Genomic DNA, 27,664 nt, shown 5'->3' on the forward strand with positions numbered 1-27,664 from the left:
GGAGCGTTCCACATTTCTATGGGCTTTTTAGCTGAAATGGCCAAATTAAAGATTATTATGTGCAGTTCACAGCCCTGTCCTCCTTAAGACCTAATCTCCACTAGTTTCTGAGCTAAGCGCCCGCAGAGATGGGGAAACTATTTCAAGAAGAGCATTTTAAAGTCATCTTAGCATTCATGACGTCATAATAGCATAATTCAAACCCCGCCATCCAATAGGCCATGCGGCGATGAAGTCTCAGAAAAATATGATGGTCGAGTCGTTCAAATCTGGCGTTCGCGAGCACGATTTCCAGATATAACGGCCGTTCACTGGCTCTCAATCAATGTTGTGCAGGGCACGATGACGTAATCAAACAAGGACGTGTCTAGGAGGGATTTACTTAACAGAGAAGTTGTGGTGCATATAGTAGTATTTTCCACTAAAGAGTATACCAAAAGTTCTCAAATGTGAAACATTCAGTCTACCTCAATGTGAGCAGCCCAGTTTGATACAACTAAAATAGGGGATGAAAGTGGATCAGCGATCCAAAGTAATGCCAAGAGATATGCGCTGGGATACTGAAGGGATGCTATGGCCAGGGAAGTTGAGAGCGGTCCGAACTGTTAGTTCACGCAATTGCCGAGAGAAGATGAGCTCTGCAGATTTTGTACGAGATACCTGGTGACCCAAACGATCGTAACATGCCTGGATTTGATTCAGCGTTGGGTGAATTGGTTTGCTTGATCGGAACTGGGGTGTGTAAACCATGCCGCCAGGACGGCCGCATAAACTAAGTTATTATTCATGAATGAAAACAAGGACTGGTCAGCTGACGCTCAATTCCGTTTCAACTCGGATCTTATGAAACATGTTCTAAGAGCACATCATGCGGGTGCAGCCAGCCAGTGAACTTGTGCTTAAGGTCTGAACGACCCTGACACAGGCTGCAACACCAGCAAAACAGATAACACTGTTGAAAGAATCCCTTAACTCCCGTTCTATTTCTGGTTTTCTACAACAGGCTTGGATCATTAGTAAGCCTCTGACAGAGTCGTTTGTAGGGGACAGGTCTACTGACTGCGGTGTCCGTTCATCGGCGGCATTCGGAGATTAGCTGCGCTCCGCTTTGGAGCTCCAGTCCGTTGAGTGGCGAGCAGTGCGCGGGTTGCATCATCACGCTGGAGCCACTCGTGCTCCCCGAGGAAGCTCACGCCGTCGACTTAGTTGTCGCCATGTCCCTCTCGCGGACGCCAGCTCCAGCTATGACTTAAGGTCGCCGGGACAACAAATCTCGCGGACGGATGTGCCGCGCTCCCCAGTCACAGTCACCGCATCAGGCACGTCTCAGACGCGCTCATCACGCTCATCACGCTCATCCTAAAACTAACATGGACCAATACTTCCACTGCTACTTATGTTGCAAGACGTGCAGTGCCTATGCGGCCGTGCCGACCAATGTCTTTGCAGACATTGGTCGGGTTCGGTGATGACGCCAACAAGCGTTGGCGAAGAACAAGCAGGGCAACGTCACCCCTGTCTTCGCAGGCAAGTGAATCTCTCTCCCGGGCCTGTGTTTAACCATGATTAAAGTAAGTACGGTCTCCGTGAACAAGTTGGTTCGGTGCCCGTGCTGTGCATCAGAAAACCTTTCATGCTTGTTTAAATGATAACTAAGCGTTCTTCTTTGGAATATGTTCACCGGGTCAGAACTGTTTGTGCACAACACGTTCGATGAAGCTTAGGTATTGCCATAACAATGAGTATTGGTCGAGATTTAGTGGGATCGCTCAGATTGCTGCTTTTTGAGTGGAATGTGACAAGGGGTCGCTTTCCACGCGCCTCACACTGCGCTTCCAATTTTCAATACTAATGACGTCAAGCAAGACAATGGCTTCAAACCATCCCTCTGAAAGTTGTCCGCTCACGCCATCCAGACCGCACGACGTTGTCACACCCATCCCGGACCGTTGTCTGCGTTGTCACACCCATCCCGGACCGTTGTCTGCGTTGTCACACCCATCCCGGACCGTTGTCTGCGTTGTCACACCCATCCCGGACCGTTGTCTGCGTTGTCACACCCATCCCGGACCGTTGTCTGCGTTGTCACACCCATCCCGGACCGTTGTCTGCGTTGTCACACCCATCCCGGACCGTTGTCTGCGTTGTCACACCCATCCCGGACCGTTGTCTGCGTTGTCACACCCATCCCGACCGTTGTCTGCGTTGTCACACCCATCCCGGACCGTTGTCTACGTTGTCACACCCATCCCGGACCGTTCTTTAAGCACGTCATCGAATAACGCCGCGCGTAGCGTAATTAAGCAGGACGTAACACTGGGGAGCCAGATTGGCTGAATGGTTCCTGGATTCGGTACACTGGCGGGCACTCGTAGGTCCTACATCCACAACGTACTCATTAACAGCGTGTGGACGAGCGGTGCACACCAACAGCATTCACATTCTGCTGCCAAGAAGGAGCTCACTGCTCCGCCACAGCTCAGCGCGCCTCACCACAGCTGTTTGTTGTGTGGGGTCGTTCCGACAGCGCTCTGTGGTGGATTCCCGCGTCTGCCCGCTGGTTTCTGTATAATCACCCTGGGAGCTGCGGGGCCGTGCATTACAGCAGTCAGCCATCAACTAACGCGTGGCAGCAGAAACAGGTGGGGCGGATTGACTATGAAGCTTAAGGCGGCTAGAAGATGGGGTATACACTCCTCGAAACGAACCCATGTATTCGATGTCGTGATACTTTGTTGGAAAACAGACCAATCGGCATTGACAAGTGCGTCATTTAGACCTGCAAAATCGAAGCGAGATAAGCATCTGGATGTTTCTGCGGTGATCTGACGTTTTTCTTTCAGCACCCTGAGTAGTGATTACGTGTAGCCCCGCGAGCTGCACTGACAGCTGCTGGTGCCGCAGCGTTGGACAAAAACCACATTAAATCGTGCGGATCTCGTCCGTATGGATCAACCGCACTGATCCGTCATCGTACCTAACAACGATTCAGCCAGTGGGTATACCGGATAGCTGTTGTTTCACATGCAGAGACTGCGGGTTGCAACATTTGTACGAACTACTGGCAACCGGTACTGGAAACTGAACCAATTAAACGGATGCTTGGGTCGCCATCGAGATAGACCGGTCACGCATGCACATCATGCATCGTATCTAGTTCTCTAAACCATCCAAACACCTGTCGGCACGTATCGCGGTGTGGCTGCACGGCACAGAGCAGATGCATCGCCCTGAATATGAGGTCTTATGAACGATCTCACATCGAACGGGCCGAGCGCCGAACTGCGACACCACCACAGCCTTCAGACACGCTGGTGGCAGCCGGCCGGTTGAGACTGAACAGCTGTTACGTTTGGTAGGCGGTAGCCGGGCTTAGGACGGACTGCCGCAGCCACGTCCCGCTACTTGGGAGCCTATCGCACTGGTGTAGCCCAGCCAGATGGTGGCGTACATGACTTAAAACTTTGGTTATCCAGCTGTCCATTGCAAAGTTAAATGCCACGGTGGTCACCCAGCGAGCTTTGCTTCGTCGCTACAGCGACCTTGGTCTGGAGCGACGCTGGGTCCAAAGTTGCACTGCCGGGAACTTGGCACACCGCCACCAGGTCAAGGAGACCAGGAGGAAGATGCAGTAGAGCTTGTACTGCAGTGCAACGTTTAATGGTCCTCGGCTGACTTCGCTCAGAGGCGCCGCCACACTTATCCGGCGAAATCGAAATGACAGCCAAAGCAGCCGCCTATCTAAAAGCCTATTTCGGATTTGGCAAGGCGAGAGGGGGGGGGGGGGGAGTGGGGCACCTTCGCATCCGATGGGGCATTCAGTGCAACTGGGCGCTCAACCTACGTGAATCAGGTAAACCCATGGGTTAAGGAGACCCACATGCTAGCTTGAGGGACCACTGATAGGAAACAGGAGGATCCTGTCCTGTATTGGGAGACACCCCTTGCCTATAATGATGTTTCTCTTTTCGCACGGAAGACAACTTTTGCGGAGCAGAGACCCCTTGTTCTGAAACAGGTTTTAGTTGAGCGTTATGGGCCAAGAAACCCTGTTCCGGATGAAGAGGCCCTGTTTTGGAATAAAGAAGCCTGGCGCTGGATTCCGAAATTCCCTTTGTGAATTGGAAGGCTTCCATTTTGGATTAGGGGTTCATATCTGCATCAGGAGGCTTTCTTTCCGAATCAGGAGAACCTTTTTAAGATCGCAAGGTTTCTAACATATATCAAGAGGATCCATTTCTGGATTAACAGGCACGTTTATGAATTAGGAGACCTCTGTTCCGGATCAAGAGCCCTTTTTAAATAAGTAAACTTTCTAGGATCAAGAAGCCCTGAAAGACCCACAATGACCCTCCAGGATAATCAGGCCTATTGGCGAGATGAGATTCCTTTATATAGGAGAGCACACTTGTTTTGGATCAGAAGCTCGCTTCCCTGCCCTGCATCAGAGATCTCGTTGTTATGGATTATTGGCCTCCTCGTCGATTAACTTTCGGCCGAGGGAGATGTGTTTACACCCTCCATGGTGCGGGAGACGAGATACTGACAGCCTCTCCTACCACTCATTTTACCATATAAGACCTGTTCAACATCGGAGAAAAGCTCGGAGAGCGTACTGGTCGTTGTCTAAGCTGTCCAAACATATCCGCCATTTTGGTTCATTTGGTATCCGCCATTTTGGTCAGCGGGTAATCTTTCACGTCAATACAATGACCTTAGACGGACCGTGTCATGTGACAAAATGTTGTCGACGGAATAACCTCCAATCTGAGAGGCAAAAAGTAATTCGGTAAATCGACAGCATATTCGTTGCTGTCTTCCCTTCCTGAAAATACTCTTGTCGGGGTCTGGGTCTGGGTCTTGAGTGCCCTCTCCAGATCAGGGAAACATCATCACAGCTGAAATGCATATTCAAGTACACGACATATAGTCCGACTAACGATAGCTGCCACTTTGGTAGCTGACAGGCTGATAAAGTTATTGTGGCGGGGAGAAAACCGATGTGTTATTTATTTTGTCAGCTGTCCTTCTGTCCTTCTTTTTAGGGTTAATTCGTGACCTTTGATCTCAAGGTAGGTCATTGAGGTCACCCATGCTTTGTATTGCCTTACAATAAAGACATTTATGCTATGATTATTCGATGAACAGCGTTCTATGTTTTAACGCTATTTCTTTCAGGAATACTTGAGATCGTATGCATTTGGCCTTGCACAGGTCTAGCTTTCTTACGATGCGATATATGTGCTCTTGTCACATGGTAGCCGGTTGGTAGGTTAATACGACCCGATGCATGACGTTCGCCCTACTATGACAAACCGTTACAGACAACTAATGTTTGAAATTCATGTGCGGGACTTGCACCAGGTAAAGCAAAATCACTCGGTCCTATGATGCATTGCACTAATAATACTTTGCAACAACCCCTTTTGTAAACACGAACCATTTTATTGTTCCGGAGTGCAAGTAGGAATGCACTGCACGGGGGTAAACTAGTGGTACTGATTACCAGCGTGGCTCGTATTTGCTATATCATGTCCAAATTTCCTCAATTGTAAGTAATTTTAGTGACAATGTTAATAACCATTCCTACACACCTATATATCAGGCGTCAGAATTCTCCATATATTGTCAGTTTCTTACAATTTGCCTAGACAAAACCTCTGTCATTATTGCCGTGGACATCGGAAACTCCAACATTTCAAATCTGGCATGTGTTCCATGCGTGCATGCAAAATTTTGGACCACACTTTTAAGCCATTCTCGCATACCTCCCCCCCCCCCCCTCTGTACTTTCCCGCATCAGTCCCAAGCAGTAATCCGCCATCAGGCTGGTACCTGTTTTGCCGCGGTATGTCCTGAACATCACTGCAACGCCCTCTTGGATCGTGTCCACGTAGTCATTGCTGTATGGTGGTTACCCAGAAAGTCCCCACACGTTTTCCGGAACGCGGCCCACGCCCTCAGCTCGTTGGTATTGAGATGCGCCAGAGTAAGGAACATGCATTAGCTCACAGATCTGAAGACCACCCGAAATCCACTCCTTTAGTGGTGTCATCGCTGATTTTGGGGGAGGAAACCTCAGCCATCCTTGCCAAAGCCTTTTCAAAGTTTCTCATTGGGCCCAGGTTGCCATGCAGACGGAACAGGAGAACGCTGCTTGTATTAGTTGGTGGAACAGTGTGAGCGTTATTCATACCGGACTCATACGAGTCACAGGCTGGCTACCCGCGCTCAATGTAATGATCTTGCACATCTAGGCTATCCCACCTGAAACGACTGTACCACACTGTTACCCCATCATGCTATGCTTACCACCTTCACGGCGCATTTTTCGAGCTGGGAAGGTTTATAGCCTTTCTGCACGGACTTTTCACGTTTCCTCCATTTTTGGGAGCTAAACGTGCGCATGTACGTACGCACGTAAGGGATAAAGTAAAACCTGAAAGGTCGTTTCCATCGTAAAGCAGAATTGTCTTCAGTCCTGGTTTGCTGGAATCCGTGAAAAGCTTCTAGTACCAGCGCTATGCTTCTTTCCCAGCGCTCCAAAAAGCTGTTCATTGCCACTGCAGCAGGGAAGGAGCTCTCTGCCTTAAAAATTCAAAATCCCCCACCACTCCCTGGATGCCGTCACATTGGTGTCTGGGTGCAACAAATTCTACATTGTGACAGGGAAAGCGATGCACGTCGTCACGCCCCTTTATGTAGCGCCAGCGACTGCTTTGGCCATGCTCAGGGGTCATGGCGCAACCAGGATTCGAACCAGGGCTCCCACGTGGTGGTCCGACAACCAACCGGCCATTACGTACGTAGCTGACAACCATGCAACTCGGATCGCCTTTTCGACAGATCGAGGTCACGCGCAAGGTCATTAAGGTCAGACTGGGCCAGCAGGCGTGGCTCTACTAGCATCACATGGCGAGCACTCGTATTTTGAATCAATAGCAGAGGCTGACTCTTATATCTCATGTCCACTCTGGTCATCTTCATCTGAAAGCAGAATACCTTTGCATGTCGGTGGGGCTGGAACAGGTAGGTACTCTAAAAATAAGAGGTATGAACATTCTATGCCTCCTTGGCTCTTGCAACTGATCCAGTCACGTTTGTCATGCAGAAGTAGCGATTTGAAGTGCAAGTCGTGAGCTCCCTGTACACATTTGGGACTGCAAATGTCATGTGCTTTATTGCTTGCAAACCAGTTGTACGGCAACCGTCACAAAATGTCGCGCATTTCAGCGAACACATGAAAGACGCAGTCACCTTTCATGGTCCCATGTCGTTGTCCTAAATTGTGAAAGTATGACTTCTTCACGACCGCCATTATGTTGCATCTTTCCTGTTTTAGAGAGAAACAAACACATGTAGAGCCAGTTACGTGACCAATTTTTTGTTTTGCAGGGTAAGGTGGCATAGGCGCTTGTCTCACCTTTTTGACTGGGGTATGACCCTCCCTAACTTTGGTGGAGCTATCCTAAGGGGTTCTCGCACAAAATCGAACCACTTTCTCACAGACTTAAGGAAAAATGGAAGTGATTTCAGATTTTCGCTTGCAAAGTTCGGCACAATATATGTTTTCTTTTTTTCTTATTTTTCCATCCATGTAAATATCGTCATCTTAGTGAGATCGAAACAACGCTTCAGATTGGCAGAAGTTGGCTGCTTTGAGGGTCGTTGTCCTTATGACACGCTGTCGTTGATGAATAATGTGTGTGCTGTTTTTTATATCTAAGCTTATCGATTGTATGACGGCATGCCTATGATAGTATTCCGTTGTAACTGCTCTTTGACTGATGTCTTGGTTCGCACGAACACAGCAAACGCGAAGCCCTATCATCAAGTAATGTAATCCCGCTAAGAAGTGCCGGAAAAGCACTAGAACGCGGTGGGGTACGCGCTGACTGGGCAGTGAAAAACATCCAGTGGGTACATGTCCGGCATGCTCGGCTCGATCTCATGTTGTCTTTAGGTGTCGTTTTTCTGGCCATCATTTAAGGTGGATGAGCACACCAAACGCGGCGCCGGGCTTTGTACGGACGTGCGGCATTGGCGGCCAGTCGTGCCTCGGGCGTCACACCAGCCAAGGCCGGCGGCTCCGCCGGGCCGGCCGTGAACTGGAAATTTCCACCGGCTGATGCAACGTTGGGAATCCCCAGCGTTCCTGACGTCATACCGACGCGTTGATGCTCGCCATTCGGAGAAGTGACGTCATAGCAGGCCAACTGGTCGCGAGTGGGGGCGGCTGATGCGCATTGGTTGGTGGCGGGTCAACTGTGGAACTAATGAGACCGTGTGGACGCAGGCAAAGGATGGACAAAGCGTCAAACTTGTGTACATGTGCTCGACAAATACTGACCGCCCGCTTGCGCTATGTTACGCATGAGGTCACAATCCGCCCATTGAAAGACAATATGCCATCTTTGAAGCAAATTTATACCAAAACACCACGGTGAATTCTCAGCATGCATCAACATTTCTGAGTTTACAACGGCATCATTTACAATGTCAACATCAGTGAGTTTACAATGTCATGGTAGTTACTGTCATGTCCAATCATAACACTGGGGAGTTCAACTGACCTTGACCCTCCGGCGCTCGTCATCTATTGGGTAAACTCAGTTTTTTAGCACAAAACCTTGCTCGTTTCAAGGAAAACGATTGAGCTTGTCTTGTACGAACGGAATGAAATACTCAAGGGACGCCAATGCAGGCGAGCAGGGAACGTTTCACGATACCCAGATACAACTGTTTGCACTTCTGTCGGCATGTACAAAACCAATGCAGAAGATCATAGCCTCAAGCCTTGGCCAGCGCTACGGCGTCATTAATGGCTGACGTAGAAAAACAAATGCACGTGTGAAAATGGATCACAGACAAGAATCATTTTTTGTTCAGAAGCGTCTACAGGGATGAGATCAAGGATACACAGCGAGCGTGGTCACCATCAGCAGGCCGGCAGCAGACGGCTGCCTCAGTGGGTCATCTGTCCCTGCTCTGCTTCCTTTGGAAAGCTGGATGAGCCTGGGGCACACGACCACATATGCTATAAGGGCGTAATAATTCATTTAAAGCCCACAGCACCATTTCGGAGATAATGCCATGAGCCCGACATCATCCGGCCTCCCTTTCTTGCGACCCCAAAACCAACCTGTCCCGCGTATGTCAAGTCATTGGCTTACACCTGCTATTCTTACAACAAAGCAAAGCACCAGCACCTTTGCTCCGTATGCACTCAATGCTAGCTGTTTTGACAATACTTACTAGCAGCCAGCTATGTTTCTCCTGAACACGTTCTTCATGAGTGAGAAATTCCAAACTATTGTTGTCATATGTAAATTTTGAAACCATTATCTATCGTTTCCCACTTTTTCGTAAAAAGTGCCCAACCAATTTTTTTTGCCAAGTTTGCCAAGTTTGCCAACCAATTCGTGACAATTCAATCACGTCAGTGACATATGTATCAGATAAGAAACATCTTTAACTGTATTGTCTTCCTGTTGTTCAACCGTAAAACTATCGATACGCAGGTCCCATCGAGAGGTTCCCCAAAATCGGCTCAGTGGTCCCCGAGATCTGGAAGAGTGGAAATTCGCCATCTGCCGGAATAGGGCTAATGGTGAGCCCCCCGGAACAGGGCGGTGACAGCAGCTGCCTTATAGGTCATATGACGCCAAAGGGCAGGGTGCAGCGTGCCGTGCATTGCGGCGCGTTAGACTTTTGCCGCAAAATTCCTGCTGTTGGCCTTTAACATGACATGGATTTTATGACGCATGGTGCGGTTGAGGACTTACGCCACAACACTGCTTAGCATGGGCTCTCGCATTATAGATTCATCTAATTAAACGTCTAGAACAAAACAATTCCTGTTCTTTAAACGTCCACGCGTAGCGAGGCTCCAACTGTCCTCGCTCTACGCTGATTAGAGGCATCCGCTGTTCAAGCTCGTAGTTGACACCAGGGCACTACTGTTGGCAGTAGGCCACCTTTGCTCACGCCCAGCCATAATTTTGCGTCTTCTGGCGGCCGACAGAAGACCGCGTGAGCGAAATGTTGGAAGTCGTCTGCGCGCTGTTCGCTTGGTTGTGATGAACACTGGGGTCGGATGAGGTCCGTATCAGATAAGTTTTGGGAAGATGGAGATGTGTTTATGCATTTGAACTATTTGGAACAGAGTCCAGGGCAACTGGACCCAGTAACCTTAAATGTACGCTGCTATCCTAGTAGCTTGGAGGTTCCAGACCCTCGCAGGTCATGCATCGACACGTGCCCGGGACTGTGCCTGCGGTCGCCACTGGCAGCGAGACGGCCGGTAGCCGCGGACGCCGTGACGGGCTCGTCGCCCACCCGGCTGCTCTGAGTGATGCACCAGTCACCGTGCCGCGGCCGCGTGCAGCACTGGCACCCTTCTGGTGGCATTTCGGGATCGCTTACGTAACCGGGTTTGGCGGGTACAGCGACCCGGCGCGCCGCTCGGCCGAGCCGACAAAAACAAACCACCGAGCTGAGGACGGCGCGGGGCCGGCCGGCTATCTGACGGCTGAGTCACGCCCGGCCCGGCTCGGCACGTCACCGCCCCAGCCCACATACACGGGGCGCAGATCGCCGCGCCCGGCCGGCTCACCGCTGTATATCGTTCGGAAGAAAAAACAAACTTAGTTCAATTAGCATTTTCATGATTGCCACTGAGCCCTGTGACGCCCACGCGTGTGGGAAAACCCAAAGAAAATCAACACCATGTGTTGTAAAATACCTTTTGAGCAATATTGTTTCCTAGTACAGGCGAACTTCTCCACTTCTCGGCCAACGGCTAAGAGCCCCAGGCAACCATTCACGTGTGCAGAGATCTGATCGTCCGCCAAAAGACGGAGCGGGAGGAAGAGAGAGAGAGAGAGAGAGAGAGAGAGAGAGAGAGAGAGAGAGAGAGAGAAGAGAGAGAGGAGAGAGAGAGAGAGAGAGAGATAGAGAGAGAGAGAGAGAGAGAAGAGAGAGAGGAGAAGGAGAGAGAGAGAGGAGAAGAGAGAGAGAGAGAGAGAGAGAGGAGAGAGAGAGAGAGCGAGAGAGGAGAGAGAAGAGAGAGAGAGAGAGAGAGAGAGAGGAGAGAGAGAAGAGAGAGAGAGAGAGAGAGAGAAGAGAGAGAAAGAGAGAGAGAAGAGAGAGAGGAGAGAGAGAGAGAGAGAGAGAGAGAGAGAGAGAGAGAGAGAGAGAGAGAGAAGAGAGAGAGAGAGAGAGAGAGAGAGAGAGAGAAGAGAGAGAGAGAGAGAAGAGAGAAGAGAGAGAGAGAAAGAGAGAGGAGAGAGAGAGAGAGAGAGAGAGAGAGAGAAGAGAGAGAGAGAAGAGAGAGAGAGAGAGAGAGAGGAGAGAGAGAGAGAGAGAGAGAGAGAGAGAGAGCGAGAGAGGAGAGAGAAGAGAGAGAGAGAGAGAGAGAGAGAGAGAGAGAGATCGCAGAGGCGTCTGACTTATGGTCCGGGCGCCCGAACCCAGCCAGGTCAGGCTGGGTCGGAGTTCCGTGGTCCAGCAGGAAGGCACGGGCGCTGTCCATTCAGGAAGCTTTATGTTGCAGTAATCCCATAGATTAGAGCACACCATAACACATCACTTTCCCCAAACCAAGAATGACATGCAGAGCGACGCAGCCAGAACTAGAAGGCGGTACGAAAAATGATGATACCAAAAACTTACTAAAATCAGACATCAGGAGGACAGTTCACATGTAGGTTCATACATGCACCACTCTCAGTAAACACTCATGTATTCCAAAATTCGAAGGCGTAGTCGAATTGCCAGCCCACAGACCACAACAGCTGAATCTTAGCTTCTCAAATTGCTTGCAATCGCGATGTTATATTTGATGTTATTGTGTCGCGCATCATCCGGCGAGCTCGTGTTTCAGAACCTGCGCTGATTCAAGTCGGGCGAAAATCCGTTTTGATACCGTCGTCGGAATGCAAGTGGTATCTCATGTTTTGAGACAACTACTCCGATATTTTTATTAAATGGCACAATTGGACTGTAATTTTGATTAAATCAAGTTGGCAGCATTTCAACATTTTTAATTCCAATTCTTTACTTTCCGTTGTTTCTATCATGATTACAGATTCAGGACCACCAGTCTTTGTTGGGGCCTACCCACCCATTTCTCCCCTCCCCGCCCCCCCCCCCCCCCCCCCCCGTTCTTTCCAGTGCGCACTTAGACCAAATGATAAAGGCGAAAACTCGACAACGACATATGACCTGAATAATTGTTGCGGCTGAATTGCGCCTTTAGATTATTTTGTCACAGGCATGCCAAGATCCCAAGAAATGAAACGAAGCATCCAGGGGAGTTAAATCCCAGACCCGTGCGTATTGGACATCAACGTAATATCAAATCTCTGCCCTTGTAGTTAAACCGGCTAGAGCGTCTGGCGCCGACGCTACCTGCGGCGAGATGGGCGGCTTTGAGCTACCTCGGCACTCGCTGTTTGCACCCAGCTGGAATAGCGTGCGACAGATGGTAGCGGCCGCTCAAGGTCAGATGAGGTCAGAGGGCGCGGCGGAACGCGCCGGGCGTTGCGGCATGTTAAACTTTCGCCACAACATTATGCCGCTGCTGCCGTTGAACCGGAAATTTCCGGATCTGATGGTGGAGTCATGGGATCCACACCACAGGCGATTGCGAGCGTGAGCTCTGGTCCCAGAGACTCATTGGACGGAAGTGTCTGGACTACATTTAGAACAACCAGGTATTTTAAAGGTTGAATGGCGCATCTCCCGTGTTCGGAGGTGTAACCTTGTCAGTGATGTAGGCAATTCGTTAATAATGTAAATTGGCAGCTAACCCCATATCACATTATTTGTTCAAGTGGATGCATTAAGGAAGTCATATCTCGACCTGTCAATTTGCAGCAGCTCGAGTAGCATGGTGTGACTCATGAACCTATGAGCATGAGTAACTACACATTGCAGGTGATAGCTATAATTTGGTTTGTGGAACTCGTTTAATTTTTGGGTACTCAGTCACAAATGTTACGGGACAGCCCTCAATACCAAATACGTTGGCATTGTCTGTTGACGTTAGTTCGGGCATTCTGAAATTAGGTCTCTTTGAATACAACCATAAGTTATCCGTAAATAACGAATTGGCGTCGTCTTGACCCGTTCAAACTCTACACAGCGCGTTCGGTTTTCCAAAATAATCAGTGTCAGGACATCCCCTGAGAGTTCTTGACACACTGGCAATAACAGTCGAAAGCAGACGCTGCACCACCAGGTCGGACCTAATGGCATCACTTTATGAGTGTCAGGTGCGTGAGATGCGGAGACTCCAGACTCCAGACTCCAGTATGGAGCAACTGCTGCATGTCGTGGCGTAGCAAGCAGAGAGCGGTGAATCGGATGCCGCCAACTCCAATCCCTTGCCACAACGCGAGGTCAGGAACGTCAAACCACCAGCCGGCACATATGACACATCGAATGTGGAATACAGAGCGCAGGTTGTATGTTCCGGCGGCCCAGCTGGTTAGCGTGCCTGCCCCACGGTTTACCCACCCGTGGCGGGGTTGGTTCAAGCTGGATTAAGCGCTCGCTGTTTGCCATTGCCTGCCGCCGGCCGCAGGGCGGTGGCAGCGGCCGCGCTAAAAATCAGTTGTCGTATGGCGGGGCGATCCGGCAATACGGAGCGCTAAATTTTCGCCACCAAATTCTACCGTTAACAGAGAATTACAGGGTTGGGTGGTAGTGGTCAGGGTTCACACAACAAGCACTGCTTAGCGTGAGCTCTGGTCCCAGAAATTCATCCATTCAAAAAGTTCGGGTTAAATCTTTTACAAAAAACCCACGACTGGTTGAACTTTCAAAACCTGATCCATGATTCTCATCCAGCTGTTGTTACTCATATGAGACTGTCCTGTGGTGCCCAGGTGAAAAAAGCCATAGATAATATGCACGGTAACAGGTGGCGCCGTGCCCTGGCGTGAGGTGTGAGGGAGTGCCCGGACAAAAAGTCGCATGGAAAAAGTGAACAGGAAAAAAGCGAACGGAAAAAGTCGAAGGAGACAAAAGCCGACAGGGATAGAAGCCGAATCTCAAGGAAGGCCACGGACAATAAGCCGAAAAGGCTAAAAGTAGTGTTGGACAAAAGTAAAAGGACAATATGTTAAAAGGGACAAAGGTCGAAGGACAAAATGTTAAAGGGGACAAAGGTTGAAAGGGAAAAACGTCGAACAGGAGAAACGCCAAAAGGCGAAAAGTCGACAGGGATACGAAAATAAATCGGAGCAAGTCAAAAGGCAGAGCATCAGAGCAGAGATAAACATCAACTCAGATAAGTAAAAACGCTCGTAGTGAGAATGATTTTTAAAAAAAAGTCATCAGCATTTGACGTCTGGTGTGAGCGGTGGTGAAAGTTGTCGCCACAGGGAGAGACAAATGGAAATGGATGGGACTGGATGGAATTATTCGGGAGCGGGCAAGACCATACGGGCGAGAAGGGAAGTCTACCATATCACATCCGAAGAGATCGGGCGAGAACAGATGAGATGGGACTCGATCGGATGGAAACGAACGAGACCAGACGGGACCAGATGAGACGGGATAGGGCCGCACCGAACGGCAGCAAACGGTCCCACCCGTGACCAGACGCGGTCAAACAGCATCGCACGTCACCGGACGTGGTCGAAAGGAATCGGACGGGACAAAACGGTACCAACTGAGATCAGATGGATCCGCGCAAGATCGGGCGGAGCCGGAAGAAACAGGACAAAATGAGACGGAAATGAACGGAACATGATGTTATTGGGCGGGGCAGGGCGGAACAAGACAAAGTTTAAGGTGGCCTTCGTGAAAAGCTGCTACCTTGATACATTAAACACTTGAACACGACGCCAAACTACGACGCCGAAACATCTAATCGACAAATGTTAAGGTAGCCAGCCTAAATACGGCGTTAAAGAAAAGCATTAATTGTTCGCGGCATCAACTGGCTCTTGTCGGCTGCACGGCGGCGCGCGGTTTCAGTATTAGCGGTGTTTTAAAATGCGGGGAAGAGGGGAAGCGGGGTGCGCAAGGCGGTAGCAGGACAGCGGACGGTGCATATTATGCGACTGTGTCGGCAGTGAACCAGCGTGGGCATCATGAAACTTTCAAAACGGGCGTATTGTAGACTCGTTCCAGACACAAAACTGCAGTGCTTGGTATCGAGGACCAGCTCGGGCGAGGAAGGCCTTGAGCTTCTAATTATTCCGGTTATTGAAGGTGCTCCAGCACCCATTCCTAACTGAACAGGAAACTACACCTATGTGATCAGCATTGTGATTTTAGAGTTTCTATGCCAAGTTGTCGACCCCCAATATACCAGGACATAATGTTAAACGACATAAAGAGGTAAACATTGATAATAAGATCAAAACTTGGCGTTGCGAGCTTTGCTTCTGATCACAAGTGTGTCATCCTAAGCATTCCGCATATACCTCGTGGACTTCCTGTCGGCTTTTGTGTCTTTTAACTTGCCGTCTTTTCACTGCTTTATTTTGACGTATCCCTGCCGACTTAATTCCCTGTTCACTTTAAGCCCTTGGACATTTTCAATCCAACTCGTTTTCATTCTATTTTTGTCCCTGTCAGCGTTGCGATCTTGACATTTTTCGGATTCGACTTTTATGCCGGTAGAACCTGTCGACTTCTTGTCCTTCGACTTTTCCCCTATTCGATTTTGTCCCTGTCGACTTCTTGTCGTCCGACTTTTTCCAGATTCGACTTTTCGTCCGCACACCCACCCTTACGAGTTCCTCCGGGTACCAAAGGAAGCAGGCAGGATTACCAGGCACACGAGCAATCCAGCTGGCGCTCGTAAAAACGTCCATAAACTGGTCCAAAAACCCAACGAACCCGTGAGGGGCTCGGTATTCGCCGCAAGCTGGCTGATGCCGACCGCAGTTTTGCATGTCCATCTAGAGCTGGTGGCCCGCCAAGCCGGATGTCAATCGATCAAACCGTATGCGGTGTCCAAAACGAGGCTTCTCAGCAGTAACTTCTGCAAAAGCATAGCAATCTCACTGGCTTTAAAACACCGCGGAATTTCTCTGAGGTATTCGAATGATTGTGCCTGTGTGTCGCCAACGGAGTCGCAATGAACCCAAACAAGTTTAAGTTCTGCCGCTGGAGACCAAAATTAAGAGGTACCACCTGAGCTGGGAGCTGGACAGACCCATCAGCGACAAGATTTCGGCTGTCAGGAACTCCTCCATGGCTGTACCAACTTCCATCGCCGACAACAGACTCTAGCCCGGTCTGGCGAGCCAGCTCGCAAAGTTATTGGCGACGCCAGGCCTTATGCAACTCTTCCCGAAACTTCTCCATCCAGCACGGAAAGGTATTCTGGGACGAGAAACTGAAAACCGTCCCACGGACAAAACAGAGCATGCGCGCCATGACAGATAAAACTCGCGTTCTTCGACCACTCCTGGCGGAGATGGACTCGCGTTCTTCGGCCGCTCCTGGCGGAGATGGACTCTCGTTCTTCGACCACTCCTGGCGAAGATGGACTCTCGTTCTTCGACCACTCCTGGCGCAGATGGACTGGCGTTCTTCGACCACTCCCGGTCTACCGCAGCAGACGCAGGCTGGTCAAGGACCGGGATAGAGTTCGTGGTCCTCCAGGAGCACTGCAGCTGCAAAAGCGATCACACACCATTCGACAGCAACGGAGGCTGGAAACCGGCCATCTGTGGGAGCCGCACATGTGCGCACCACAGAAGCTAACTATGCGGGTGTGGAAACCGAGCCCTTGGCTGTAGTCAGGCCGCCGTTGACTTCTCCCGATTGTCTCTTTGCCAAAGCATATAAATGGATATCTCGTGAGACATCTGAGGATGTAAGGAGGATGCATCTGTTTGTACGGCGGAGTCGTGACCGATGTGCTTTTGCGTGTTTCAGTGCGCTCGTTTTTTGGATCGCTGTCTTCATCCTCATGACCGATTAGCTGTCCACTTATCTGCTGACGACGGGTAGTAATAGCCCGGAGTTTATTCGGGATTTATCAAACATACAGTCAAACTCAACGTCCTCTTTGCGAACTCCGGTTTCCTCACACCGTGGCCCATCGGCCACTGGTGAAAGTCCTATGAAAGAGGGTTTTTGGTTATATCCCGAATCCAGGACGTTTCCAGCTGACCCGTCTCTGCGTAGTCGACGACCTTTTTATGTACACTGTGGGGGAGATAGGCATCAGACTGCCAAAAAGGTTGAAAGGTTGGTATAACGCTTAGTATTTGTTAGTCACACTTGGCCTTTGCTGTGCGAGGCCGTTGACCGAGTGAACTTTATTTGTTTAGCTCATGCACCCCCATCTGGATCCACCCCTGTCGCCATATCGAAGCAGAACCCGGGCATTACTCGCTGCATCACATGACTGCTCTTCATGGTCTTTTCTACAAATGTGTTAGAGTGAGCTGTGCCGAGAAATCCATGCAATCGATTTGCCTGCATTGCATTGTCTGTAACCTATCATTGACCAGGGCTCAACATGCCGTCGTTTAACCAGTCTCGGTATGCACGTTACGAATATACAGCGCTGCGCATGTCTGGTGCGTCACCATTCGTGATTGCCGTTTACAGGTGTTGGGTAGGTGATATAAAATAGTTCCGTTGTGACTGCCGACCAGCATGGATTTTCAGCTATTGACCTCGTTTGGCCTACAATATTTGATCTGCAGCTAACGTGATCCAGAAGTGGACACATAATCACTCAGGCGCTGTACACTGAACCCTCAGTGATTTCGACGTTACTGTAAGCACTGACAGTAACGGGGCAGATTCCATCCCCACCGCTCCTGGACTGACATTCTGACAGATCATTCAGCCTTCAGGGCGCGTGTTTAGGTCTGCTTAAGCTAAGCCACGCGCGTCTTGAACATCGCAAAACGCGCACGATGCCAAATGCATGGCGGTGGGACTTCGCCCAGATGCTGATCGGGCCGAGAACAGGGCGTAGAACTACATCATGGTCTGTGAAAAGACCGCAGAGTGCGCTCATTTTATGTTGCGTCCACCAGCAGAACTGTTGATGCAGGCCAACTTACTTTGGGCCGCCGCTGTGACGCGAAATGCTCCAGTCCGCCGGCGTCAACGGCCTCGGATTGGCAGCACGCTAGTTCGCACTGTGACGCCGTCAGGCTCTGTGATTGCCACAAGCTCCACCGCGACGTCGCCACCAGCTGCCGTCACCGCCGCTCGCTACTCCCTCCTATGAACTGGCAACGCAATATTTACTACAGCGCCGCGGCGGCATGCCGGATTGATCGAGAAGGCGTGTCGGTCAGCTGGCCAATCAGCGACCCTCGTCGGCCAACGTCACTGCCGGTGTATATTTAACTGGTGCTGGTGTCCTTGATGGCCGACAGTTCACAACGTCGTCACCGCGGCTGCCGGGGGAGGGGGAGGGGCAGCTAGTGGAGCACGTGAGCCGAGCGCTGTCGCAGAAACAGGCTGACTGGGAGCAAAAAGGGGTAGGGAGTGAAACTGACCCAGGTAGTTGAAGGATGAGACCCTGACGCCAGACAGGGCAGGCGATTGCATCCTTTTGCTCACACTGATTTGTTTTCTAACACATTCGAAAGTCATGCAATGATTGTGTCAGAAACGAGACTTCAAGTACCAGAGGTGGCGAGCGCTGGTGTTTTCGGCCGTATTTGAGGACACAACTCTTACGGGCGGCTTTTTTTGGACATGCATGAAATATTTAGAAGATCATACTGTATTGAAATGAATCTCACCCTCCGCTTTTCTGCCAAATCTTATCAAATCAAATCAAAAGTCATAGCATGTTCACTACAGAAGGAACTGGCGTCCGTCAAAAAGTTTCAATCTCTCGAGGCTTCCTTTTAAGGTCAAACTAAGGCTCAAATGACGGAGAACTTTGGCGATTCGTTCAGATTTTTTTCAGTGACGAGTTCCGATTTCTCCGAAAACACGCTATGTGATCGATTGAGGCACGAGAATATGGAAAAAGACGTTTACTTTGCAATATCATGGGACCTTTTTCGTTGATGGGTGACGCTCAGAGGACAGGACAATGCGACGAACAAAGGTTCTTGCCCTTGCTAATATTCTGGTACCGGAAAAGCTAAAGCTTGCCGATAATTTTTGGTGATCAGGAGATTCCCGTCCTTTGACATTGCTTTTGGCCTTGAATGTCACATGATGTTGTAAATTAAACTTCATTTTCGATGTTCTCGTGTCATAATTGGCCACGTGACACGTTCTCAGGGAAATCTGAACTCGTCGCTGAATAAATCGCCCAATAAATTGTAGCAATTACCCGTAATTGAAGCCTTGGGTTGACTTCGAGAGCAAACCGCCTTGCAAAAACGGCACCGCTGCTCACGCCAGCCGTGGTTTAAAAGTGGCAGGCTGATTATTAATGCGTAACATCTACTGACTCTGCATGGTTATGCATACAAGTGTCAATAGCAGGTGGCACTTCAGGCACACGTTACAAACACAAAGCGGCAGGCACATCGCAGACACCTAGCAGCAGCAACCATAAGCCATTGTATATGAGCTGTGATGTGTGAGCTCGGGGCAGTGAGCTTTGTTCGGTCCGCTCTCCTCCGGCACCCGCACTCCGAACCACGCATGGATTGGTACAAGCTTACCAATGGAAAACTCCCGTAGATCCAGTGTGACCACAAGGCGTTCTCACTTGCTTTTCTGCATCCGTCACGCAGAACTCCTCTTTTTAAGCTGTTGAATGGCATTGATTGCTCGATTCTTTTTTACCGTCGAATGCAAGATAATTGTATATGGCGGCGGCGCAGTATACCTAAAAGTTCTCATTTTTAATCTATGAAACTCGTATTACTTATTGTCCATGTTAACGACACAAAACATTTTGCACATTCCAATGAGCTGGTCGTATACTTTTACAAGAAAATATATTGCATCAAGCTTACAAGTTTTCATAGCCTCGTCAATTGCTGCTTCCAAGACCAACACTTTGACATTTGAGTCCTGATATGTCACTTGAGTAGCATCTCGACTCACGCATCGTGTACAGTTTTCTGCGTTTTACCATTCATCGCAGGGTTCGGTCCCCCGTGATGCCTCGCCTTGCCGGGATGACAGGCAGACGTCACCACGTAGCCTCAGTAGCATTGTAAAGCCCCAGTGCCACACCACCATTCACTGTAACCCCAGCGGCCTAAAAAGCACAACTCCTTGCTGTTTTCGTTGTGCTTAAGTTCACTTTGTACGTAAGCTTACAAGTGTCTGGAAGAAATGGACGTGCACCATGCATATGAGCACACGTGCGTCATATACGCCAGCATGCCAACCCATGTCAAACCCTCCACAATGCACACAGGGCGGCAGCTCCCCAATTCGAAAATAAGGATCTGAGAATAAAATAGCCGAAATTCGGGGACTTTTATGAGGGGGGGGGGGGAGAGCAAGGTCCAAGGGGCACCACAGTGAAGCGTTAACTCTCCCTTAACGAAATCCTGGAGCATGTTGTGGCTTGCACTATAGCTGTGGAGCAACCATGGTTCCACCTGTGCCCTGCGCGGCACAGGACTGACTGCATCGATGCGCTCGAATTTCTCGTTCGTTCACAGTTGTCTGCAATGCGCTTTTTTGTGAACTGTTTGTTTCCCACTGGTCTCATCCTGTGCTAGTGAAATGGACGCAAATGGTTAATTACCTAGATCGTCACACTTAAGGCGCATACAAATAGCTTCTTGTACTTGACACATATTCCATTGTTGTAAGTAATTCTGAGTGCAAAATTTTAAGTTATCTTAAGTAATTGCTAGAGCATTGGTGACCAGGTTTCATGTTGTGAGGCCCCGCCCATTATTGCTGGGAGGGGGGGAGGACAGCCCAGTGTTACGGGGGCTAGCCCAACATTGGGGGAGGGGCAGTTCAACATTGGGATGAGGAGCCTCCCCCCCCCCCTCCCACCCCCTCAAAGAGATACAAAGTTCACCCTTGGCTGTTGGCGAGAAGTACAAAAATGATCGGATTCTGGTTTTCATTGTGCTGGTCAACCCCCCGCAAAACATCAATAAATGCTGACGGACTGGCCGCAGCAGCAATTTGCGAAGAAACGGCGTTTAATTTCAACTACATTTGCTCACGCTCAAAGCGTGCAGCCACGCTTGCACGATGCCATTGTTGGAAGCATTATTTGTCGGCAATTTAAATTGTTCATCGGCCAATATGGTCGTTTTCGTTCTAACCACAACATGGCGGCGAATTGCTATGGGCGCCGGGTCGGTCTGTGAGGCGATGACCAGAATACGACGGGTCGAGGCCCAAGATGGCACGCCGAAAAACACTTAAATTTAAGGCTGTAAAAGGGTAATGATACCATATTTCATAATTGACGCAGACTGCACGGCCGTGTACATTTTGATGGTCCGGGTTCTGGAGCACCAGCTGCCAGCAAAACATGCCTGTGCGAATGTACGAAATGTATATGTACGGAACCAGCATGCATGCCCAGGAATCTCAATCTTGTGTACGGCAAGGGTGATGAGTTAAGTGTTTTGTTGTTAGAAATGTCGTACTGTTGTACCGTTTTTAAATGCCGTACTGTTTTTTGTTGTATAAATGTTTTTGGGTGAGAAATGTCGTACTGTGACTGTGCTGGCACTGTACTGGCTTGTTTTGTGTCCGTTGAACCGGCCTGTTCTATGGGCACGTTTCATAACTGTGTTTGATGCTGATGTGCGCCATGGTGGAGCCAATGGGGCCTTCACGGATTCCCTTCGACCTGTGGTCTCGTAGCGGCCGAACAGGCTTCTTTTAGTGCCCTGGTGAGCGACACTGCGCAGGGATGCACTGTCCAGCACGCCCATGGAGACCTGAAAACGCTGCTTCTGCACTGTGAAGCATGAAGTGAATAAGAAGGACGCTATTCAATTACCTCACGCTTTTCGAAAGCCCTCGGCTCACCGTGAGCTTTCCAGAGAATCCCGACCGACGCACATTACCATTGCCCGACATTTGAAAATTAGCGCACATATTGCTTGGTCGGTAAAGCATGGACAAAAAAAGTTTTGGGCCGCCTTTCACACTGGATTCACAATCATCTCAACGCGTCGTAAGTCTCAAGTGCGTTGTATGTGCCCATCCAGTGTATTAAATATATGTGCCTGCTAATTACTATCTGAAATGCGCTGAAATGTCAGCTGAAGTACAGTCAAATGCAATTGCTGTCACAGCCTTTTTTATTACAGGCCATATCCGTTTACACACGAAACTACTTGAGCTATACACAAATTCGCGTTTTTACACCATCGTGAACCGTGCTGTTGATCTCCACCTGTCCTACTGCGGACCCGCATGATCTCCACATGTCCTACTGCACGCCCTACGTGATCTCAACCCACCCTAATGGAGACTCCACACCATATCCTCCCGTATCATTGTAGGCTACGCGCGGTGTCTTCCTGTCCTGCTGCAGACCCCACGTGACCTCCATCTGTCCCACCGCAGAACCGGCGCCAACTCCACCTGTCCTGCTGCAGATCCCACGCAAATTCAACCCGTTCCGTTGCGGATCCAACGACGTTCTGCCTGCCGTCCTACCTGCTATCCTGCGCCTAGCTTGTTTTCATGCTATCTTATATTTCATGCTGCAAATATCACGCCAGATCACCTGTCACACTGCAGATCCCAGGACATCTCCAAATGACTTAATGCAGTCGTCGTCTTTTATTCTCCAGCTCGCCAGTTCGTGTGCCGCCTCGGCCCCCACCGCCGCCAATAGCAACTATCGTGATTCCCCATCTCGCGCCCAGAATTATGCGTTCCCCCAAGCTCTAGCTCACAATTGTCAGCTCGTTCCCGCTTCCCAGCTCTCCAGTTGTCAAGCCGCCCTCGTCCAACAGTTGCCGATTCCCAGACTGTCCTTGCTTCTCAGCTCCGCGGTTGTCAGGCAGCATCCGCTTCGCCATCTGAGTTCTTCTCCGGCGGCAAGGGGAGTCCCTTCAGCCGATCGGCAAACACCTCCAGTGGCACGCCCTGGCCCTCTTCCGGGCAGGTCCAGTTGCACATCCGCTCGAGGTCCGCGGCCGCTGTCGATCATACCAGCACAGCACCGGGGTCAGTCGACGTGCAGCTACGTCCAACCACACCGTGCGCTGGGGCGGACGCACAGAAGCGTGCTGGCTGACGACTTCCTCGGCAAAGACTTTTGTTGCAAATGGCTTCTGGCCCCTCTGTTGAACTCGTGTCAGCTGAGGATTGCGTACAGATGCCACGTAACAGCCCGGGTGTGGAATAAGACGCGTTCTAAGCACTATAAGGGGAACTATTAGGCTAAACATCGAACACTATTGTACCCATTTTGATCACACTGTGGGGCGGCGAATCTCCAGCGTCATAAGGATGAGGTAATTTAATCTTTGGGGCCTAGGCTGGGTGAAACGTCACGAGTGGGAAAATTGCCAGGGAGTAATGTTAAGAACAGGTCAGCTTATGAGTTCTAATATAACATACCATCGGTCACATCCACCCCCTGACGACCATATTAAAGAAGAACATATAGTTTTTGCCGTTACTTTAGTTCCGAACAAGGACTTTTGCTTGTAGTGAATTAGGGTGCAATGATAATGCAGAAGTGGTGCACATCTGGAAAACTATCGGTCTGTGTGATGCCTTAGTCCCGATGGCTCAGCTGGTCAGAGCGCCTACCTCCGACCCACCCACCCGTGGAGAGGTGGGCTCGAGTGGCTCTATAGGTCAGTCATTTTATAGGTTGATAGGTTTTTATAGGTCTCTGTAGAGAGCCCTGTAGATCTGACCACAAGTGACACTCGAAGACGCATAGCTGACCAAAGAAAACGTCTTCAAAATTGGAGGAAATATTTCAAAATGTGTCGTTCAGTTGACTCAATGTTCTAGCAGCATCAGTTTAAGCATCAGTAGCTTAGTAATTTAGTCTTAGCATCACGCCCGGTGGAATTCGACATTACAGTCACGACATCGCAGGGTGGGATCCTGCTCCCCTCATGAGGTGGGATTCTGTTATTCTCCCCTTCACGGGGTGAAATCCTGTTGTTCTCGTCCTCACGAGAAGGGATTCTATTGCTCTCCCCCTCGTCCAGACCAGGACCAAGAAGCCGGAAATAACACACCACGTGGTCCGCTTGGCGACAGAAAGGTGCCACGTCTGGTCATCTGTCACGCAGTGAGCGAAGTAGTGACAGAGCTGAGAGCTTGGTCATCACATGCCCTGTACAAAATGCTGATCAGAAGAGCACGACGTCCCTGCATTCTAGATAAATGGGTCCAACTTTCGGTCATGCCAGCGTGGCAAGAATGTTGGACGGGGAAATGGCTTCCCTGAAAGGTGCACGGCAACGGGTTCATATTTGGTGTGAACACTTTCCGCTAAATACATGTTGGAATTGAATGGACTAGCATTGCTGATCCCCGCGGTTTTCATGGACCGACTTGTTAACTGGTTTCAGCTCCACCGACTCGTACAATCTCTTCGAAGCTACACAAAAACAGTCCGGTTACTCGCGTATGTCCGTCGAAATGGCTGCACTGATAGCTTTCCGCTCAATGACTGGTGCCGCTACGGGGTGCCCTAACCACGAGGGGCCTGATGGAGTCCGCTCCGTCCACACAGCGGCCGGCCTATCATCGGGCGGAATAGGGCGGCCCCAGCCCGTCACACGACGCGCGTGTCGTACCGACGTCAGGCGTGAGCGCGGTGACGGCCTGACTGAGCGTGGCGCGTTGGATGACGTCGCCGTCGTTGAGCAGCTCCGTCAGCTGGTCAGCGTACTGGGCGCCGGCGAAGTCCATCTGCTGGTAAAGCTCCTGCAGGAAGGCGCTGTCCGTCTCGCGACAGGCCTGTCAGCACACAGACTATCCGGTCACTGTCCGTCTCGCGACAGACCTGTCGGCATACAGGCCATCTGGTCACTGTTCGTCTCACGACAGGACTGTCGGCATACAGGCCATCCGGTCACTGTCCGTCTCACGACAGGACTGTCGGCATATAGGCCATCCGGTCACTGTCCGTCTCACGACAGGACTGTCGGCATACAGGCCATCCGGTCACTCTCCGTCTCACGACAGGCCCGTTGCGAGAAAACCTTATCAGGTACGCAACGTTTTGGTCAGTGAATTATCCGGTGGTCGTCACGTTTGCCAGTTGTTACACACAGGTGGTGTATTGGGCCTTGAGAAAAAGTGGATGACCTTTAACATGTGACCTTTATGTGACTTGGCATGTGACCTTTACTTAACATGTGACTTTTAACATGATGACCTTTCCCACAAAATGAAGAAATGAACATTTAACAAAGCTAAGGCCACGCCTGATAAGTTCACATTGTGTCTGTTCAGCTATGCCTCAACTTCTATGCCAACATTGCATTCTTTGGCTGCAAATAACAAGAATTTCCAGGTAAGTCTAGATAGTTTGGTTAGAGCACAGCAACGCTCCCATCCAGACACTGCATTTTTACTCCTTGCCTAGACCATTTAAAGTCATTGATGCAAACTGAGTATGTTTTTAGCGCTAAAATGTTTTTTTCCAGCGGATCAGGGTACCCTGCTTGCGCTTTACACTCTCAAGGTTTATTGTCAAAATATGTGAAACGAGTACACCAGGCAAATAGTCTTGTGACTTTGGCTTAGAAATGTGGCAAAACTGACGCGTGTTTTTTTCAAATAATTCCTGTTTATTTTGTGACAAAAGTGTTTATTGCGCCCTTCAGCAAGGAGCGCCGCGCCTTGGTGGCTCTGTGCCCTGAGGAACATCAACGCCTGTCTGGGCAACGCCAACGCCAACTAGAAATTCTTTCTTCTTAACTACATGGCATACACAGGGAAGGGTCATTGACATCACCTCATATCCTTTCGGGGGAGTCTGAACCTCTCCATCCCAATGCTGACTGGAGCTCCCCAATGCTCCTTTAAGCTCTTCAATGCATGTGAGCAAATAGGGAATACTGCGTCAAATAAATGCATAAAAGTTGCGTTAACTTTTGGCATGCTAGGTGCCTGGAACGATCGTTTTTTTCATCGTGCTCACTTTGTATTTAACGGTATCCAAAAAAGGCTTTAAAACCTTCAAAATCGTGACCAGAACACGAGATAAGCCTGCCCATCACGTTTACTCCAGATCTACATGGAGGTACGCACTGGACAGGTTGAGCTGGCGTGAAATGCCCCTGGGAGGTCCGTGGGGGGCAGTCCGTGGTCGGCAGCTCCTCCCGCTTACCGACAACCTTGGACAGGCGGGAGCTGCACTGGCTGTCGTTGCCGCCAGATTTTTGTGCTTTTTTATTTATATTTCAAATATTTTGTATGTATTATTATATTATATTTTATATATATTATATATTATTATATTTTAAATATTTCAGATATTTGAGAGGCAAGTTTGATCTATTTACAAAGGGGCTTGTTGCAAGCATAATATTTGTGTACTACTTGCCGTATGGCATAAACTTAAGACAGCCAGCACTCAATGGACGGTTAGGGAGAAAGCGGCATAGTACGTCCAGCGAAAGCGCTTGAGCTTATTGGTTTCATTTGGGTTGCAGAGATTGATTAAATGCGTGTTCAGCTCGGCGCCACATCTGTATTCATTGACTTGCGAACCTCAAAAATCCTCAAATTTGGGTTTTGTTCACGCCACGTTCCACAGACCCTCTACAAAAGTGAATTGTTCACAAGGGTATGGTATGTCAGAGCCTGGTTATCACAGTTATAGACCAGAATTATCGCAAAGGCATCAACAACATCTGACTGATTCATTTCATTTCTACGGTACTGGTGCCCATTTCAGCAACTCAGCCATCAAGAGAACATAGACCTGAGGTCAAACATATTAGGTACAATCTGAAGCAGCAGCAGCGGCAAGATATTGCGCTATTTTGAAGACAAAATTTCTGCATATACGTAGCTCAGTACTTACCATGTTTACTCAAACCCCACCATATCAAAGGATCATACCTCACACATGACCCGTTTTAAGCAGACGTTCGCCCTCCCTCCTCCTTCCTATGCTGGAAAATTGATTGAATAAAAACATCCTCTTGTAGATACCAGCCTCAAGCTGGGGACGCAAACCAAACAGGAAGTTCATGAGTTCTTCTCTTATTCAAGCAAAGCGTGTAGATGGGGGATGTGATATGGGACACGGTGGACAAAGACAAAATTCTGAAATTGGTACAATGCGTGAAGAAAAATGCGGCGAAAGCCGCGAAGGAGAAAGTGCCCGGCTTTTTCTAGCTGCTTCTGTAAGAAAACTTGCATGTCTGTTATCCGAAAAATACTTTTGGAAGCTGGAATGAAGCACAAAAAATTAAGGCCCGGGGCATACAACAGGGGAAGCATCAAGAGAGGAGAGAGAGAGAGAGAGAAAACAGAGGAGAAGATAGAGAGAGAGAGAGGAGAGAGAGAGAGAGAGGAGAGAGAGAGAGAGAGAGAGAGAGAGAGAGAGAAGAGAGAGAGAGAGATAGAGAGAGAAGAAGAGAGAGAGAGAGAGGAGAGAGAGAGAGAGAGAGAGAGAGAGAAGAGGGAGAGAGAGAGAGAGAGAGAGAGAGAGAGAGAGAGGAGAGAGAGAGAGAGAGAGAGGAGAGAGAGAGAGAGTAGAGAGAGAGAGAGAGAGAGAGAGAGAGAGAAGAGGAGAGAGAGAGAAGAGAGAGAGAGAAGAGAGAGAGAG

The 27,664-nt window shown here is 49.6% G+C and overlaps 1 protein-coding gene across 3 annotated transcripts in view; it reads right to left on the reverse strand.

Moving 5' to 3' along the window:
- The window catches only part of LOC119112023 (protein CREBRF homolog), a 32,268-nt gene extending 14,063 nt beyond the window's left edge, over positions 1-18,205 (reverse strand). For all 3 annotated transcript variants that reach the window (XM_037235973.1, XM_037235972.1, XM_037235974.1), the window contains exon 1: positions 18,051-18,205. The gene's annotated coding sequence lies outside the window, so the exon portion shown is untranslated. The remainder of the gene's footprint in view (positions 1-18,050) is intronic.
- Between the last annotated feature and the right edge of the window lie 9,459 nt (positions 18,206-27,664).

This window comes from Pollicipes pollicipes, unplaced genomic scaffold (assembly GCF_011947565.3).
Source record: "Pollicipes pollicipes isolate AB1234 unplaced genomic scaffold, Ppol_2.1 Scaffold_7261;HRSCAF=8764_pilon_pilon_pilon, whole genome shotgun sequence".
In the NCBI taxonomy this organism is placed as follows: Eukaryota; Metazoa; Arthropoda; class Thecostraca; order Pollicipedomorpha; family Pollicipedidae; genus Pollicipes; species Pollicipes pollicipes.